This window comes from Diabrotica virgifera, chromosome 10 (assembly GCF_917563875.1).
Source record: "Diabrotica virgifera virgifera chromosome 10, PGI_DIABVI_V3a".
NCBI classification, from domain to species: Eukaryota; Metazoa; Arthropoda; class Insecta; order Coleoptera; family Chrysomelidae; genus Diabrotica; species Diabrotica virgifera.
Genome location: NC_065452.1, coordinates 78,293,675 through 78,313,718, shown reverse-complemented (window position 1 = coordinate 78,313,718; position 20,044 = coordinate 78,293,675).

Below are 20,044 nucleotides of genomic sequence, written 5' to 3'. Positions count from 1 at the left end.
GTGAATAATTGAGTAATTTGTTTGAATTTTTACACTTTTTGAAAATATTTTAAAGGTTATTTATTATTTAGAATGTTACAGTAGATATTACTCAAATGGTTAGTATCAGTCTTATAATTAATAGATTCTGGAGTTTTGATAATATGTACCATCTCAAGGAAGAGTCGTTTTTTATAATTGTCAACTTGTTCCAAGATTTTTACATTGTTAAAGTCAAATTTATGTCCCGTCTTTAAATGGTGTTCTACCAAGGCACAACAGTTTTTTCTGATATTACAGTCACTTTTATGTTGAGTGACACGTTGCTTAAGCCACTGTTTACTTTGACCTATATAACAACCTTGACATTCAATGCAATTTATTTTGTAAATTATGTTGCTCATTAATCCCTTTGGAGTATTAGCTTTAGTTTTCGAGAACAACTTTGAATTTAGAAGTGGATTGTACTTGACTAATTTGATGTTAGGAAATGGTTTAAAAAGTGGGACAATTTGGTCTGTTAAATTTTTTACGTAAGATATTTTTTTGTAAATAACTGGTTGAGGATTATTTATCAAAGCTCTATCACAGGAGTTAGTGTTGTAAATGAGTTTTTTTAAAATGTGTTTTGGGTAGCCATTGTTTAAAAACATCTCAAAAAGTTTATTCAGATTGACATCTAAGAATCTTCGATCACAAATTGTCGTCACTCGATTTTTCATGGATATAATTGTGTTAAATTTTTGATTTCTAGGATGATTTGAATAATAATTTATAAATCTGCCTGATGCAGTATCTTTTTGATACCAATCTAATATAATTTTGTTATCATTTGTTCTTATAACTTTGGTATCTAAAAAAGGTATACTATTTTCATTTTCATTTTCGACAGTGAATTGAATATTTTGATTAAGTGAATTAAATATTGCTTGTACTGTCTGGATGTGGTTAAAAGGTACACTGCATATTATATCATCAACAAATTTATAAATAAATGGTAGTGAAAACGGCAATTTTGAGATTCCAAAGTCTATTAAATGGTCTAGAATAATTGTGGCTAGGATTGGGCTTATAGGACTGCCCATTGGAGTTCCAAATATTTGTTTATAGAATTTGTCATAAAAACAAAAATATGTATTATCAAATACAAATGTTATCAATGAGAGGAAGTCTTTTCTGGATAAAGATGTAAATTGTTCTATTTTAGACCATTTTTCTTGTACGATTTCAATGATCAACTTAAGAGGGATGTTAGTAAACAATGACACTACATCTAATGAGGTCAGAACATAATTATCTGGTAGCTGAAGTCCATTTATAGAATTTACAAAAGAAAAATTTACAAAAGGACGGCGGAAGAGAGGAAGACCTAGGAAAAGCTGGATAGAAGGAATCCATAGGGAAATCGGAGAAAGAGGCTTGAACGAAGACATGTGCTACGATCGAGAGCAATGGCGATTGGGAATCGGAAGACGTCGTAGAACGTTATAAACCGATTATATATATATATATACAAAAGAAAATGTATCTTTTGTATTAAAACTTGGCTCATGTTCAAATGTTTGTTTAAGTATGTCTCCCAAGAATTTGGAGAGGTTGTAAGTTGTGGAGTTTAAAGTACTGACAATTGGACGTAATGGTATATTTGCTTTATGTATCTTTGGTAGGCCATACAGTTTAGGTATATCAGAATTGTAAATTGTTAGTTCTTTGGCTTGTTGTTCTGTAAGTTTGTTTTGATTTTTTAAAGTTTTTATTAATTTATTATGTGCAGTCTGGATAGAGGTGGTTGGATCATTGTTGATTTGAATGTACGTTGTATGATCTTGAAGAAGAGTATCTGTTTTTTGAATATAGTCTAATTTGTCCATTGCGACAGTACATCCTCCTTTATCTGCCAGTAGAATGTATAAATCAGGGTGATTTTTAAGAAATTTTTTTGTTTTATAAAATGTTGTTTTAAGATGAGACAACTCTACTGTGTTGGGATTTTGAATAAAATTTGTTGTTATATTGGTTACTTTAGCTCTTAGTAAATCTTTAGATGTGCTGGGTATATCTTCGATGATGTTCTCTATGTCTGCTAGAAAATTATGTATATTTATGTCCTGATTATTGCATGTGACACTAAATTTCGGTCCAAGTGATAAGAAGTCTGAGATATCTTTTGGTATGTCAACTGTCGAAACGTTTTTAAACCATTTTGAGTTGTTTAAGAAAAGTATATTTGTTTCTAAATTGTTAGCTAAAGCATTGAATTTGTCAATGTTTGTTTGTTTAATTTTTTTAAAAGTATAATCAAAACTGGATTTTAATCGATTAGAATATTCACTAAAAATTGTAATGGGAATATTATTTTTTAGTTCAATTTTTATGTTAGTTATATTATGATTTACAGATGAAATTTTATTGCATGTTACCTTAATCTCCAAAGATAAAATTTTACGATCTAGGATAGAGGTGGTTGGATCATTGTTGATTTGAATGTACGTTGTATGATCTTGAAGAAGAGTATCTGTTTTTTGAATATAGTCTAATTTGTCCATTGCGACAGTACATCCTCCTTTATCTGCCAGTAGAATGTATAAATCAGGGTGATTTTTAAGAAATTTTTTTGTTTTATAAAATGTTGTTTTAAGATGAGACAACTCTACTGTGTTGGGATTTTGAATAAAATTTGTTGTTATATTGGTTACTTTAGCTCTTAGTAAATCTTTAGATGTGCTGGGTATATCTTCGATGATGTTCTCTATGTCTGCTAGAAAATTATGTATATTTATGTCCTGATTATTGCATGTGACACTAAATTTCGGTCCAAGTGATAAGAAGTCTGAGATATCTTTTGGTATGTCAACTGTCGAAACGTTTTTAAACCATTTTGAGTTGTTTAAGAAAAGTATATTTGTTTCTAAATTGTTAGCTAAAGCATTGAATTTGTCAATGTTTGTTTGTTTAATTTTTTTAAAAGTATAATCAAAACTGGATTTTAATCGATTAGAATATTCACTAAAAATTGTAATGGGAATATTATTTTTTAGTTCAATTTTTATGTTAGTTATATTATGATTTACAGATGAAATTTTATTGCATGTTACCTTAATCTCCAAAGATAAAATTTTACGATCTGTTGTTAACATAAAATTTTCAATTTTGTTGTTTAGAAATCGGTTTGTATTAGTAGTTAGAAGCTTTTCAATGTTCCTTTTGCTATCTTGGATGTGTTTAGGTGATATGTTCTTTTTTCTGCATCGTAATAGAAATATTCTTCTGTTAGTGTATTTGGCAATCTGTTGGTTTAATGTTGCCCATTTCTTCATTAAATTTACAGTGTGGATTCCATAGGTGTTACGAATATTCTGATAAAAGCCCATCGTTTTATTATTTGTACAAATATTTTCGACCGTACTGTGTTATAGTGGTTTGAAGTTTCAGCAATTCGGTCATGTGAAATAAAAGTCTATTTGTTATTTCTCAATATTTCGTCACACTTTTGTGACTTCTTCAGGAGAAAACTGTAAATTTATTATCAAAACTCCAGAATCTATTAATTATAAGACTGATACTAACCATTTCAGAAATATCTACTGTAACATTCTAAATAATAAATAACCTTTAAAATATTTTCAAAAAGTGTAAAAATTCAAACAAATTACTCAATTATTCACCTAATAATTAATCCATCTTAATTTTTATTTAATTTCGAAAAATATCAGCCTTATACTTACTCACTATGTACCATCACTTACATTTTATAGATCAATTTAATATACTCTAGTTTTTTCTAAAATTTTTCTACTATTAATCATACCTTTCCACCTTAAAATTCCGTTAATATTTTCTTTGGTTTACTTTGACCTATTTATTATTAAAAAAAGAATTTTAAATATCAGACAATATTCTATGAATATAAAATTTATTGCAGTTACCATAACTCCGAAATAATAAATGTCAAAATCAAAATTAAGTCAATGTCCCTTACGATATGTTAAAAAAATCTAAATTAATACTCTTATAGTTGTAAGTAATTAAATATTTAGCTTTTGTTAATTTCTAATCTTAATAAATTTACAGTTTTCTCCTGAAGAAGTCACAAAAGTGTGACGAAATATTGAGAAATAACAAATAGACTTTTATTTCACATGACCGAATTGCTGAAACTTCAAACCACTATAACACAGTACGGTCGAAAATATTTGTACAAATATATATATATATATATATATATATATATATATATATATATATATATATATATATATATATATATATATATATATATATATATATATATATATATATATATAACAAGGAGAGGTTAGCGCGAGTTAATAGATATCGGCATGGCTCGCAATAAGTATGAAAAACAAAATATGCACAAGATGGAATGCAACCATAGACACGTGTTTCTGACTTATTAGTCGTCATCAGTATGATATAGCTAAACAGGAGCAATGCAACCAATTTGTGGCTGTAATGTTAGAAGACCCTCAGGATTCGAGAGCAACAACTAACAAATCCACGGAGGAAGCTACAGCTACCTGAGGCAAGGAATGCCAAACGTTTAGAACGTTTTAAACAATCAAACAAGGAGAGGTTAGCGCGAGTTAATAGATATCGGCATGGCTCGCAATAAGTATGAAAAACAAAATATGCACAAGATGGAATGCAACCATAGACACGTGTTTCTGACTTATTAGTCGTCATCAGTATGATATAGCTAAACAGGAGCAATGCAACCAATTTGTGGCTGTAATGTTAGAAGACCCTCAAGACCCTTTTTATATATATATATATATATATATATATATATATATATATATATATATATATATATATATATATATATATATATATATGTATATAAAAACAAAAGATGTAGATCTTTGAAACACACCCAGTGATCAAAAGATCCACAGGTACTGGTTTGGACGAAGTAGTGGATGTGTGAATTGTTCGTAAGGGGATTTTTCCGCATTCTCTATTTCATTTGTTTATATATATATATATATATATATATATATATATAAATATATATATATATACATATATATATATATATATATATATATATATATATATATATATATATATAAATATATATATATATATAGTCCAGTCTTGACTTGACAATGGCAAGTGAGATCTTGCCGAAACGTCGTCAAAATAATGGTTTTTATCAAAACCAAAATTATTCAACGCGGAGTCAAACCCGGAAAACAACAGAAAGCACATATAGCTCCCGCGGAAACTTCATTGTCCTTCGTGTAACATATATATATATATATATATATATATATATATAAAGAAAGTCAAAGACAGTAACGGGTTACTGGTAAAACAAAGACAGTTGAAGGTAACCGGGAACGACCCAATACTAAGGAAGCAATAAAAAACGGGTGCTTCTAAGTGAGTGTCTTTTATTAAAAGTCAAGCTTTCGCCACATAATTTTGGGCTTCATCAGAACTTGCTGGAATGGAAAAACATTCTTTACTTTACTTTACTTTACTTAATCAGTAGACCCATTAGTACCTTTCGGTGTAGGGCCATTTATAATACAATTCATTAAATTACAATTCAATAAATTACAATATTTTACAATCTTCTGAATTGTCCTAGCTCATTAACGAACTTTCTCCATTCCTTCCTATTGGATGCCATCTGTGTTGCTTCCTGCCAAGTCTTACCCTTACTCTGCAGTATCTGCGAAATGTCACTGTTCCATTCTTTGATGGGCCTTCCTCTTCTATTCTTACCTATTGGTTTGGCTTCCCACACTCTTTTCACTTGTCTATCATTGTCCATCCGGGTTAGATGTCCGAACCATGCCAATTTTTTCTTCTTGATTGAGTCGAGTATCGGCTTGATTTTGAGTCTTTCTCTTATTTCTTCATTTCTGATTCTATCTGTTCTTTTTACTCCTATCGTTCTTCTGAGGTATTTCATCTCTGCTGCCTGTATTCTGCTCCGGTGTCTTTTGTTTAATATCCAATTTTCTGCTCCATATGTCACCGTAGGTCTATATATTGTTTTGTATATTGTCATCTTGGTCTTTGTTGATATTTCTTTGTTATTAAGGAATCCTCTATTTAGTGCTTGGAATAGTTTTCCTGTGTTTTCCATTCTGTTGTTAAGATCGTCCTCTATGTCTCCTTTGTTGTTGATTACTGTTCCTAAGTATTTGTATGAATTTGTCTGTATTAATTGATGTTGGTCTATCATTATTTCTATTTGATCTTCCGTCCCTTGTTTCCTTGATATTTTCATTATCTGAGTCTTCTCTTTGTTTACGTTTAAGTTGTATTTGCTTGCTTCTAGGTTCCATTTCTCTAAGTTGTATTTCAGTTTTTCTGCTGTTTCCGCAATTAGTACTATGTCGTCTGCAAATATACACATCTCAGCGTTTATCATTTGCATTCTGTTCCAACCGATGCAGTATTTCTTGAAAGTTTTCTTACATTCTTTCACTATCTCATCTATTACATTTATGAATAGCACTGGGCTGAGACTTCCCCCTTGTCTAACTCCTTGAGTTGTTTCAAATGGTTCTGACTGTATATTCAACATTCTTACTGTATTTGTTGTTTCCATGTATATACTCTTTGTTGCTTCTATCAGTTCTTCGCTTACTTCCTTCTTCTTTAGGCTTTCCCATATATCTTTTCTTTTGACTGAGTCGAAGGCTTTTTCCATGTCTATAAAGCTCAGGTATATTTCTCTATTTTTCTTTAATGCTTTTTCTATTACTTGTTGCATGGTAAATATATGGTCTTGTGTGTTGTGTCCTTTCCTGAATCCACTTTGTACGTCCTCTAATTTATGTTCTATTTCTTTTCTGATTTTCCTTTCTATTATGGTTTCGTATACTTTTGCTGCTACACATAGTAGTGATATACCTCTATAGTTCTTACAGTCTCTTGTGTTTCCTTTTTTGTATATAGGTATAATTACTGCATTTGTCCATTCTCTGGGTATTACTTTTCTCTTCCATATTAGGTTATATATGTATAACAATTTTTCTTTTGCTTTTATTCCTATATATTTCATCATTTCTGGTGCTACTTCATCGCTTCCTGGTGCTTTTCCAATCTTTATCTTTCTTATTGCTTCTTCTAGTTCTTCTTTTTCTATAGTTTCTGGATTTTCCGTGTTTCTTATGGATACTCTCTTTATGTGGCTTTCCTTCTCCATTGTGTTCACTTGATTTCCATTCAGTAACAGCTGGAAATGTTCCCTCCATCTTTCCATTATTGTTTTATCGTCATTTATTATTATTCCTTCCTTGTTCATTATTTGTTTCAGTTTCGTTTCTTTGTTGCTTCTTAGGTTTTTCAGTGTTCTATAAAATAATTTTACGTTTTCTGTGCTGTTTTCTTCCATTTTTTCTCCAAATTTTTCCCAACTTTTCTTTTTCTCTTTCCTAACTATCTCTTTAACTTTTGTTCTTTTTCTCTTATAATTTTCATATTTTTGTTGTGTTTTGTCTTGTATGTATTCTTTCCATAATTTCTTCTTTTCTTTTATTTCTCTTTTCACTTCATCGTTCCACCAAGACGTTCGTTTCCCTCTGTTGTTATTTCTTGTGGTTCCACATATTGATTTAGCTGTTTTTATCATCGCATTTTTAAATTTTCCCCATTCTTCTTCTATTGTTTCTGTTATTATATGTTCATTGTCTATTTCTTTCTCTAGCCCTTCTGTGTATCTTATTTTCGTTGTTTCTTCCCTTAGTTTATAAATTTTTATTATTTCTTTGTGTTGTCTGTTTATGTTCTCATTTCTTTTTATTTCTTTTCTTTTGCTTTTGAATGTGGTTTCTAGTAGATAGTGGTCACTACCAATTTCATAACTCCTTTTCACCCTTACGTCTCTTATCCAGTTCTTCTCTGTTTTTTGCACTATAGTATAGTCTATAATTGATTGTTCGTCTCTTGATTTGACTTCTCTTGTGATCTTGTGTATCCTTTTATGTTGGAAGTGTGTGTTCATAATCACCAGGTTATTGTCTAGACAGAATTCAAGTAGTAATTTTCCATTTTTGTTTATTTTTTCCTCCCCATACGGTCCGATGACATTGTTCCATTTTTCTGCTTCTTTCCCCACTCTACTGTTCATGTCTCCTGTGATCACCATTTTCTCTGTACAATCATTTATCACTTCTTGTAATTTGTCCCAGAACTCATTCTTTTCGTTTTTTGTTGCGTCTTCATCTGGTCCATAGCATATGATTAGGTTTGTATTGGTTTCCTCTGTATCCATATATATGTCTACTCTTAGTATACGTTCGTTGTAATATATCCAATTTTTTACTTTGTTGATACTATCCTTCTTAATCAGGCACGCTACTCCTGCCTGAGCTCTCTTCGTTTCTTCCACTCCACTGTATATTAGTAACATTCCGTTTTCTAATATTATTGATCCTCTTCCTTTTTTCTTTGTCTCTGTTATAGCTACTATTTCAATGTTCTTATCTCTAATTTCTTCCCCCAGTTCTATTTCTTTCCCATTTATACCTCTTACATTCCACGATGCTATTTTCAAAATTGTTCTGTTCTTTTCTATGTTTAGGTTGTACTTCAATTTGTTTTTCCTTACGTTTGTGTTATTATCTTTAAATCTGGTCATGTCCCTGTTCTTTGCCTGTTTTGTTTCTCGGTCCATCATTGTGTTTTCTACAGCTAGTTTTTTGAACAAGTTGGTTCTGTATTGTATGTTACTTTTTCTATCCGGCTTGTTTTTTGGTTCCATTTCCACTTAATGTCTTCAATAATTATGAATCCATATCCAATTTTTGTCCTTTTCCCATTAGTCTTTTCCTCTGCTGCTATCTTCCTAAGGTTTCTTTGTATTTCTATCTCTTTTAATGTTAGGTCACATTCTATATATACTCTATGTTGTTTATAGCTCATTAGTTTACCCTTGGCTTTCAGTATTTTCATTTTATCTTCGAATTTTTTACATTCTATAACACACATTGTTTCATTTATCTTTTGTACCCTATTTATTTCTGATTTTACTCCCATTTTTGCTTCTATGAAGTTCTCTATTTGCTCTGTTCCTATTGTGTCTAGTGGTAAGCCTCTCATTATTAGGTTATTTTTCTTCTTTTCTTTCTGACATGCTTCCAAGGTTATTTCTATTTTATCTATTTTTTGTTTCATCGTAGCCATTTCTTTCTTTAGATTTTCATTTTCTCTTATTATTTCTTTCATTTGCAATTTGTATTCATTATTTTCCTTCCTAATTTCTTTTAGTTCCTCAATCATATTACCCATTGTATTTTTTATATCTTCCAGGTCCTTGTTTTTCTTTTTGTTATCGCTTGCTAATTGTCTCATTAGTTCCATCATTTCGTTCTGGCTGCTGGTTTCATTCGTTGATGGTTTCGACCTGTCTGGTGTTCGGTTCACTTTTCTACTCCTGCTACATATATCTGGCTCCTCTTTGCTTTTTCTTTTACTGTCCTCATTAATGCTATCATTACCATCCGCCATCTTTCTTCCTATTCAAATTATTAAAGTAGGTATGTCTTTATAAATACAAATATTAAATCAAATTAAAACCTACTTGATTAAATCAAATTAATTAAATTTTTTACTTTAATTACAAAATATTTATATATTATTCAATTTTTTTTACTTTAATTATAAAACTATTTAAATACCATTTAATATCTTATTTATTTATTTATATCAACAATTAATGTTCACTTGAATAAATTAGATTTATCAACAATGTCTTCTTCTTATCTTCAATATCTTCTTATTCTTCGATATCTTCTTATTCTTCAATATCTTCTTATTCTTCAATATCTTCTTGTTTTCGTTCAGAAAGCCGACTCTGTATTTTTCGATAGATAGATACCGAAGTACCTTAATTATAATTAAATCAATTTATTAGTAATTACCACTGCTGAAAGCAGCTTCGGCTAGTCCACCCATAGGACCTTGACTTCTTATCAGTGCCAAAAAACTTGACTATGACTGTAATTATTTTACTGTTAGTAGTTAAAATATAATTTTATTAAAACTAGGTTAGATTAATAATGTATGGATCTTACTTTCAATATTCTTTTTAAATTTACACTGTAAATTTCTTAACTCACTTATTTACACTTTGCAAATAATTTGGTGATTTTTCTGCTCGCAAAGTTTCAGTATTTGAAGTTTTTTTGCGGAGCGGATTTAAATCAACCTCACTGTCTCTTTACCAGGACCGGTAACATTCTGTTGCATCGTAATAGAAATATTCTTCTGTTAGTGTATTTGGCAATCTGTTGGTTTAATGTTGCCCATTTCTTCATTAAATTTACAGTGTGGATTCCATAGGTGTTACGAATATTCTGATAAAAGCCCATCGTTTTATTATTTGTACAAATATTTTCGACCGTACTGTGTTATAGTGGTTTGATTTCAGCAATTCGGTCATGTGAAATAAAAGTCTATTTGTTATTTCTCAATATTTCGTCACACTTTTGTGACTTCTTCAGGAGAAAACTGTAAATTTATTATCAAAACTCCAGAATCTATTAATTATAAGACTGATACTAACCATTTCAGAAATATCTACTGTAACATTCTAAATAATAAATAACCTTTAAAATATTTTCAAAAAGTGTAAAAATTCAAACAAATTACTCAATTATTCACCTAATAATTAATCCATCTTAATTTTTATTTAATTTCGAAAAATATCAGCCTTATACTTACTCACTATGTACCATCACTTACATTTTATAGATCAATTTAATATACTCTAGTTTTTTCTAAAATTTTTCTACTATTAATCATACCTTTCCACCTTAAAATTCCGTTAATATTTTCTTTGGTTTACTTTGACCTATTTATTATTAAAAAAAGAATTTTAAATATCAGACAATATTCTATGAATATAAAATTTATTGCAGTTACCATAACTCCGAAATAATAAATGTCAAAATCAAAATTAAGTCAATGTCCCTTACGATATGTTAAAAAAATCTAAATTAATACTCTTATAGTTGTAAGTAATTAAATATTTAGCTTTTGTTAATTTCTAATCTTAATAAATTTACAGTTTTCTCCTGAAGAAGTCACAAAAGTGTGACGAAATATTGAGAAATAACAAATAGACTTTTATTTCACATGACCGAATTGCTGAAACTTCAAACCACTATAACACAGTACGGTCGAAAATATTTGTACAAATATATATATATATATATATATATATATATATATATATATATATATATATATATATATATATATATATATATATATAACAAGGAGAGGTTAGCGCGAGTTAATAGATATCGGCATGGCTCGCAATAAGTATGAAAAACAAAATATGCACAAGATGGAATGCAACCATAGACACGTGTTTCTGACTTATTAGTCGTCATCAGTATGATATAGCTAAACAGGAGCAATGCAACCAATTTGTGGCTGTAATGTTAGAAGACCCTCAGGATTCGAGAGCAACAACTAACAAATCCACGGAGGAAGCTACAGCTACCTGAGGCAAGGAATGCCAAACGTTTAGAACGTTTTAAACAATCAAACAAGGAGAGGTTAGCGCGAGTTAATAGATATCGGCATGGCTCGCAATAAGTATGAAAAACAAAATATGCACAAGATGGAATGCAACCATAGACACGTGTTTCTGACTTATTAGTCGTCATCAGTATGATATAGCTAAACAGGAGCAATGCAACCAATTTGTGGCTGTAATGTTAGAAGACCCTCAAGACCCTTTTTTATATATATATATATATATATATATATATATATATATATATGTATATAAAAACAAAAGATGTAGATCTTTGAAACACACTCAGTGATCAAAAGATCCACAGGTACTGGTTTGGACGAAGTAGTGGATGTGTGAATTGTTCGTAAGGGGATTTTTCCGCATTCTCTATTTCATTTGTTTATATATATATATATATATATATATATATATATATATATATATATATATATATATATAAATATATATATATATATACATATATATATATATATATATATATATATATATATATATATATATATATATATATATATATATATATATATATATAAATATATATATATATATATATAGTCCAGTCTTGACTTGACAATGGCAAGTGAGATCTTGCCGAAACGTCGTCAAAATAATGGTTTTTATCAAAACCAAAATTATTCAACGCGGAGTCAAACCCGGAAAACAACAGAAAGCACATATAGCTCCCGCGGAAACTTCATTGTCCTTCGTGTAACATATATATATATATATATATATATATATATATATATATATATATATATATATATATATATATATATATAAAGAAAGTCAAAGACAGTAACGGGTTACTGGTAAAACAAAGACAGTTGAAGGTAACCGGGAACGACCCAATACTAAGGAAGCAATAAAAAACGGGTGCTTCTAAGTGAGTGTCTTTTATTAAAAGTCAAGCTTTCGCCACATAATTTTGGGCTTCATCAGAACTTGCTGGAATGGAAAAACATTCTTTACAATCATCATAAATTAAAGATGTTATTTTTTTAATCTTACCTAAATGTTGACACTATTTCTTAGTGCATAATAAAATTGATATGAAACCACACATTGCCACAAAAACAAACCAATCACATCTCCCAACTGGAGGAAAAATGTCAATCAAAGCCTTTATTAAGTATTAAAATTCATTTTTTAAATCACCCATGTGGCCGGCATTTTTGACAAGTAATTGTTAATTAAGTCATGTGTCGTTTCGACTGTCAATTATCGAAACGCCACCTGTCTTACTCACTTCTTCTTTTTTCCAGCATAGGACACTAACTTTATTAAGTAACATATCGGACACTTTTTAAATTTCACACAAAATACCATAGAAATATAGGTCCCGTTCTATATAAACATATCATGTTAAATAAATTATGTGGTTTGTATTTAGTGTTGGATATAGTAGTCAACACTCCGATGAGATGTACGTATTACATACCTTTTGTTAAAGAAACAAGTATATCAGTGATGTTGATAGATGCAAAAGTTAAATCTTGTTTACAAAAGGGAAATAACACATCCGTGTAGGTGTTAGTAATGTAACAAGTAATTTCATTGTTGTCTTTTTACATTTACATTCCTTCATGTTAGTGGTATAAACATAATATGTCCAAGAAGGGTTTGACATTAACAATTTTTTTTATAAAAATTCAAAATTTGACAAAATTGTCTGGTTGAAAACATAAAAATATAAAAACATGGTCTGTACATGAAGTTAAGTTTTTAAAAATTGTTTTGAAATTATTAACAATTGACTTATATATTAAATTGAATTCAGTACACATGTAGTGCAGGCAACCATCAGAGTCACAATAAGTAGAAAATAACAACAGTACAATTCAGTGAAGCGTGGAGCACAGTATTATGTGGATCTAATATAAGAAGGTGGTAGCTTTTTATTTTTAGTAAATTTCTGTTGTAAAATGTAAGTATAGATGGAACTTAAGTTATCAACATCTTTTTTGTAGTTTAGTGAATTGGAACAATTATTAATGTAACAAATCTCTAAGATTTTTCGGTGAGATTCTTTTTCAGCTCTATCTAGAATTATAGTCTCATCATATAAGACACGATGGTCATTATCGTTGACATGAATACTCAAACTTGTTGCTAAGGGTTTGCGTTTGCAATCACTTTTGTGAAGGTCTAGGCGCTTACTGAGTCGTTGACTTGTGTGGCCTATGTATATTTTGCCACATTCACAGGGTATACCGTAGATTACGTTACAGTTTTTATCTAGTGGAACTGGATCTTTTTGTTTAGAATAGAACAAATTGAGTTTTTTGTTGTTATAATTGGCTATTTTTATGTTAAATTTGCTGAAAAGTCTAGTGAGAGATTGTGTTGAACCTTCTATATATGGTAGTGATCCATACTTCACCTGCATGACGTCATCAGATGCTGACCGACTATGACCAGATATGTCGCCCCTTGTACTACGTTCTGTGCGTGAGTACAAAAGTTTATTGAGCAAATTTTTTGGATAATAATTACATAGTAATGTGTCAAACAACAGTTTCAAATTCTTTTCAGTAAAAGAAGGATGTGAAATTTTTAATATTCTATTTTTCATTGCTAGAACGGTGTTAACTTTCTGTTTCATGGGATGATATGAGTTAAAGGGTATATATCTACCTGAGTTAGTAGTTTTTCTATACCAATCTAAACAGATGGTGTTATCTTCCGTTCTAACAACTCTTGTATCAAGAAAGGGTACCGAAGAGTTTGACTCCTCCTCAACTGTAAATTGCAAATGAGTATTAAATGAATTAAAAATTGTAAGTGTATTCTGCACCTCATCTTGTGGTACTGATGTTATTAAATCATCTACATATTGGTAGAGAAAAGTACACTTTCACACAACACGTACACTTTCAATTTCCTTTTTAGGAAGGGTAGGAATTATCTACCAATATACTTCTGAGTAGCAGAAGGGATTCCCTTCGATTAACCGGATGTGTCAACCTATGTAGCCTACAGCTTAAAGCTTTAATAAGATTTATTTTATATTTAAAAGGATGACAAGAATGGTAGTTGAGAAACCTATTAGAGGCCATTGGTTTCCTATACCAACTTGTACAAAGTGTGTTATCTCCACTTCTAGTGACACACATGTCCAAGAAGGGGATACTATGGTTGTTACTAGCCTTACCACCAGACAAGACTCAGGCCACCTTGTCCATCTTCAATGGGTTTGATCCTCATTTGCAGTTCACATGTGAACTCGAGGACCCCAACAACCATAGTATCCCCTTCTTGGACATGTGTGTCACTAGAAGTGGAGATAACACACTTTGTACAAGTTGGTATAGGAAACCAATGGCCTCTAATAGGTTTCTCAACTACCATTCTTGTCATCCTTTTAAATATAAAATAAATCTTATTAAAGCTTTAAGCTGTAGGCTACATAGGTTGACACATCCGGTTAATCGAAGGGAATCCCTTCTGCTACTCAGAAGTATATTGGTAGATAATTCCTACCCTTCCTCCCTTATCAATAAATTTCTTTTTTCCCAAAGCTACGGTTCTTCTCTGAACGACATACCCAATGGTGACCAACTTAGATCAATATCGAATAATACTGTTAACATCACAATTCTGCCTACTACTAATCTTGGGACTCCTGTTTCCCAGTTTTCTTCACTTCCTTATTTTCCTCAGGTTACTGATAAACTTATTAAACTATATAAAAATAATAATATTCCTGTTAAGATTGCAATTAAGAACGCAAGAACAGTCAGAAATTTGTTCTCTAAGACTAAAACACCCTTGTCCCCTTTGGAACAAGTTAATGTGGTCTACCACATACCTTGTGCTGAATGTGACGCATGTTATGTAGGGCAGACAAAGCGAGCTTTAAAATCACGTTTAATTTCACACCGTAGTGATATCAATTTGAAAAAACCAACTTGTGCCTTAGCCCAACATGCAATAGATACAAAACATAAGGTGGACTTTGATGAAGCCAAGATCCTTTGCAATGAACGCAACCTGTCGAAAAGACAGTTCTTAGAGATGTGTTTCATATTAAAAACCTCTAATGTACTTAACAAGAGAACTGACATCAGTAACTTGAGTCAAATATACCATGCATTGATTTTGCAGAATTAGTTGGTATTATTACACTCAAATTATTATATTGTAAAAAAGTTTGTGGTTTTCAGGCTTTTTCCACTTCTTTAATATTGATCTTGCGGAATCAGTCGATGTTATTCACTTAAATTATTTTATTGTAAAAAAGTTTTTGGTGGTTTTTTCAAGCTTTTCCCACTTTTTTTGATAATAACAGTTTACTTAATAGATTGAACAATTTAAAATTTTCCATAGGATAAAATTTTGCATTATTGATATTAATTATAAATTACAATTTGCTAAACTGATTTATAAATTTTCTTAAATTATTGCATATTTTTTTCTTGCTTTTTGAGCTGCGATATATGGGAGTTATACTGTTGTACTATCTTATATATTAGTTAGTTAACTGGATTACCAGTACTAACGTAGGCACTTTTCCATATAATTGTGTGAAGTGCCCTCACTTGTTTAAAATAAACTGTGATTCTTGTCTACGAGGTATAAGGTACATCCCTAGATTACTTACTGATATTACTTTCACTTTTTAAACACTTTTATAACTGTTTTAATTACATCAATTTAAATTTTACCGCGCTGCACTGCAGTTGTCAGTCACTCTTTGTTATAATTTTTTAAAGGTTGCCTGCCTCTTGGCGAGATGTCAGTTTACACCTGATAATTCAAACTCCATTTTCTTTTGTGTGTCCGTTGGGCTAGGATGACCTGCTGGTAACTATTTGACTTTAAATTTTCAAAGTTGCATATTAGCATTCTACTCATTTAATGATGTTACCTAAAGTTAAAATGAAGTATGCTTAAATACTACTAAGTTTTTGGAAGTGAATCTGGTTTTTTCTTGGTTCATTCTTGACTTCAAAAAAGCAAGCCGGCTTTTTTCCACTTGTTTTTTATATATGACTGTTACCACATGGTCTTGTCTTTGGCTGTACTAAAGTTTTTTAAATATTAACTATACACTTAAATGTTATATACTTTTACATTATGTTGGTTCATGGATAAGGTTTTTTTACTATGTACATCTTATCTTTTGCTACATGTCTTTTTAAGGTAACGCTAGTGCTTTTTTACCTCTCTTTTGGATGTTGTCTCTTATACCACTCTTTTTGTAGATGAACTGATGATGTCTACTGAGCAGTAGACGAAACGTCTTCAATAAATAGATGAAGTAGCTGAATTCTTTGTCTCTTTTTTCACCCACTTGACCGATAAAACCCTACACTCACGAGTGCTCCTTTGTTATATTGGAATTGACGGTCGTACTCCTTTATGATATATATATATATATATATATATATATATATATATATATATATATATATATATATATATATATATATATATATATGAAATAAACGAAAGGATTTCTCTGGTGTACAGAAGAAATCCTTTCCGTAGCGGCCGTGACCATGTGAATTCAAAGTCTTGATAAAAGACTATGAAACGACAAAAGATACCTCTTTGTATCACAGATTTGTCTACAAAGCCACGTTATTCGCTACGCATTTCTCAATAACGGAGAAACCGTGATAATATGAAAGAACGGCAATTGCATTTTATTACACTTCGACCACCACCGGTATTCTACACGACGTGTTTCGCAGGTTATGTCAACCGCTCGTCAGGAACACCTAGGTGAAGTGGTCGAAGAGGAATAAAATGCATGGGGCCTTCCTGGTAATAATAAAATACCAGACTTCAGTACACTAGGTACGACATCTATATGAAATAAACGAAAGGATTTCTCTGGTGTACAGAAGAAACCCTTTCCGTAGCGGCCGTGACCATGTGAATTCAAAGTCTTGATAAAAGACTATGAAACGACAAAAGATACCTCTTTGTATCACAGATTTGTCTACTCACATGGTCACGGCCGCTACGGAAAGGATTTCTTCTGTACACCAGAGAAATCCTTTCGTTTATTTCATATAGATGTCGTACCTAGTGTACTGAAGTCTGGTATTTTATTATTACCAGGAAGGCCCCATGCATTTTATTCCTCTTCGACCACTTCACCTAGGTGTTCCTGACGAGCGGTTGACATAACCTGCGAAACACGTCGTGTAGAATACCGGTGGTGGTCGAAGTGTAATAAAATGCAATTGCCGTTCTTTCATATTATCACGGTTTCTCCGTTATTGAGGAATGCGTAGCGAATAACGTGGCTTTGTAGACAAATCTGTGATACAAAGAGGTATCTTTTGTCGTTTCATAGTCTTTTATCAAGACTTTGAATTCACATGGTCACGGCCGCTACGGAAAGGATTTCTTCTGTACACCAGAGAAATCCTTTCGTTTATTTCATATAGATGTCGTACCTAGTGTACTGAAGTCTGGTATTTTATTATTACCAGGAAGGCCCCATGCATTTTATTCCTCTTCGACCACTTCACCTAGGTGTTCCTGACGAGCGGTTGACATAACCTGCGAAACACGTCGTGTAGAATACCGGTGGTGGTCGAAGTGTAATAAAATGCAATTGCCGTTCTTTCATATTATCACGGTTTCTCCGTTATTGAGGAATGCGTAGCGAATAACGTGGCTTTGTAGACAAATCTGTGATACAAAGAGGTATCTTTTGTCCTTTCATAGTCTTTTATCAAGACTTTGAATTCACATGGTCACGGCCGCTACGGAAAGGATTTCTTCTGTACACCAGAGAAATCCTTTCGTTTATTTCATATAGATGTCGTACCTAGTGTACTGAAGTCTGGTATTTTATTATTACCAGGAAGGCCCCATGCATTTAATTCCTCTTCGACCACTTCACCTAGGTGTTCCTGACGAGCGGTTGACATAACCTGCGAAACACGTCGTGTAGAATACCGGTGGTGGTCGAAGTGTAATAAAATGCAATTGCCGTTCTTTCATATTATCACGGTTTCTCCGTTATTGGGGAATGCGTAGCGAATAACGTGGCTTTGTAGACAAATCTGTGATACAAAGAGGTATCTTTTGTCGCTTCATAGTCTTTTATCAAGACTTTGAATTCACATGGTCACGGCCGCTACGGAAAGGATTTCTTCTGTACACCAGAGAAATCCTTTCGTTTATTTCATATAGATATCGTACCTAGTGTACTGAAGTCTGGTATTTTACTATTACCAGGAAGGCCCCATGCATTTTATTCCTCTTCGACCACTTCACATAGGTGTTCCTGACGAGCGGTTGACATAACCTGCGAAACCCGTCGTGTACAATACCGGTGGTGGTCGAAGTGTAATAAAATGCAATTGCCGTTCTTTCATATATATATATATTATATATATATATATATATATATATATATGAAAAAACAAAAGATGTAGATCTTTGAAACACACTCAGTGATCAAATATATATATCGAAAGCTTGGAATTATTATAAAGAGTTTTCTTTGAGATTGCTGCTACCCCAATATTTCAACCTTGTTTCCTAACTGTTCAGCAAAGATTATATACCTGTTATATATATATATATATATATATATATATATATATATATATATATTATATATATATATATATATATATATATATATATATATATATATATATATACAGTGCTGTTTTTGTGACGGTACGCGCCGGTACGCCGTACCGGTACCTCTTGGTACAAAAAATAAAAAAATCAACAAAATTATAGACAAATTCTTGAATTTTTCCCTTGCTCCCAAATAGCTTTAAAACGCCATTATTGAGGATAAATTTAAAAAGTTTTCCCGGGAGTGGACCCCCCTTATGAAGAATCCCCAGACCCCCAGGAACATTGCGTACCGGAACCTTAGCGTACCGGACCATTGCGTACCGGAACCTTATATTGTTACAAAAACAGCACTGTATATATATATATATATATATATATATATATATATATATATATATATATATATATATATATAAATGGGGTTGAAGTTTATTGGGTATCCAGCTGAATAAAACCAAGTGGTACTCTGTTTAACAAAACGTTATATTTCGCTGATTTTCATCAGCATCATCAGACGAAAGCTACAATATTTAAAAATGGTACAATATAAAATATAATTGTCAATATAAAACTAATTTCAATTAATCCTATTACATAATTAACTAAATTTAACCCACATTTTATCAAAATTGCAGTATCTCGATGTCATCTAAATATCATCTAAATACCATCAACCTCAATTAGGTAAGATAAAAATTGTAAAAAACCATACTATAAAATTGTACCATTTTTAAATATTGTAGCTTTCGTCTGATGATGCTGATGAAAATCAGCGAAATATAACGTTTTGTTAAACAGAGTACCACTTGGTTTTATTCAGCTGGATACCCAATAAACTTCAACCCCATTGTCATCTAAAAAGTCAGCTGTTATTTAAAGGATTTAATATATACAGCGTGTCTACTTGAGTTGGAAACATATGGGAAACTTTTTTATTATTAATTTTACGAAAAAAAGTTATTCTTTATAAAA